The sequence below is a fragment of the Mus caroli genome, chromosome 18 (genome assembly GCF_900094665.2).
Source record: "Mus caroli chromosome 18, CAROLI_EIJ_v1.1, whole genome shotgun sequence".
NCBI classification, from domain to species: domain Eukaryota; kingdom Metazoa; phylum Chordata; class Mammalia; order Rodentia; family Muridae; genus Mus; species Mus caroli.
In genome coordinates this window covers 24909413-24910986 of record NC_034587.1, presented here as the reverse complement: position 1 = coordinate 24910986, position 1574 = coordinate 24909413, and positions in this window count along the sequence as shown.

Sequence of the window (1574 nt, the reverse complement as noted above, 5' to 3'; positions counted from 1 at the left end):
GCTGGCGAGGATGTGGAGAAAGAGGAACACTCCTCCATTGTTGGTGGGATTGCAAGCTTGTACAACCACTCTGGAAATCAGTCTGGCGGTTCCTCAGAAAATTGGACATAGTACTACTGGAGGATCCAGCAATACCTCTCCTGGGCATATATCCAGAAGATGTCCCAACCGGTAAGAAGGATGATGCAATTTGTAATGGACTCATGTTTGACTTACCAGATAGGACTTACAGAGAGATTATCTAAGGAACTCAGTCATGTCATAGTATTGTGGCTCTGGCCATAAACTCTTGAGTGCGAGTGATGTCACCAATCAGTTGGAAATCAGTTAGAAGTAGGGACATGAATATCAATAGTAAGGGCATGGTGCTTATTCTTCACCCCTTATTTCCTCAGTTCACTGAGAGCTGTTTGGGAAATAGAATTGGGAAAGTGATTCCCTGTCTTTAGAGACTTTTTAACTTCAAGCCGAGCAAGCAGTAATTTTTACCATGCACTTATTTCTAACAACTGTTCTCATTGGTCACACATCTGCTCTGAGGAAAACACTCAGATTCCAGCAGCTGTTTCAGTTTTGAATATAACTTCTGTGTGTGTCTAATGCAAGCCCAACCTCTCCTTCAAAGAAGAACACTACACCATTCGGAATGTGGCTCCGAGAGACTCACGCGAATCAAAGTCTTCATTAGTGAGTCTTTATTATATGTTAATTTGCTATCAGTGGTTCACGAAGCCTTGAAATTTTATATTTTAGTCAAGGACTTCCCCATCTGTAACTTTACATTAAATATAGAACAAAGGAACTCTTTAAAAATGAGAAAGATAGGAAAAGATTGATCTAAGGGACACTCCCCTGTATCATATCTTATTTTGAGTTAAGGTTGGTTTTATTTTATTTATTTATTTTTTTCTGGGCATCTCACAGTGGGCTGTTCAGTATTTCAATCACAATACCTTTAGATTCTCAACCTCACCATATCTTCTTTACAGACACCAGAGATTCTTAACTGCTGGAAGACGGCTTTGACTTTTCTGCTGCCTGTGAACTACCTTCTGAATATAAGGACATTGCCTACTTACCGTACTACAGTATCTATGCTTGAACATTTGAAAAATTATTTAGCTCTCAATTTGATCGTGTTTATTATCTAAACTTAAAATTTATCACAGATGAAAGTTTGGATTTTCAAATTATGCTACAATTTTCAGCTGATAACAGAATATTCTTTGCTTTGTTAATGTTTCGTAACGATGTGTCGGTGAAAGTAAAAGTATAGAAACAGAAAGGAGTGGGAAAAGGAAATGCAACAGTGTAACAGAAATAAAAGGAGAAAAGGTGTGATTATTCCCCAATAACAGAAAACCTCAATTTGTGGATGACTGAAAGAATTTGATGAGCTGATCCTGGGCATGCGATTCTGAAAATCCAAATATTTAAGGGGCTGAAGCAGGAGGATTAAAATTCAAAGTCTTCTTAGAGTACAGACTCTAATATGCTCTTAGTAACAGAGACACTTTCTCTCAGGTGAAATGAAAGGGAAGGTCCTGAGTTCACACCCCAGTTTTTTTTTTTTT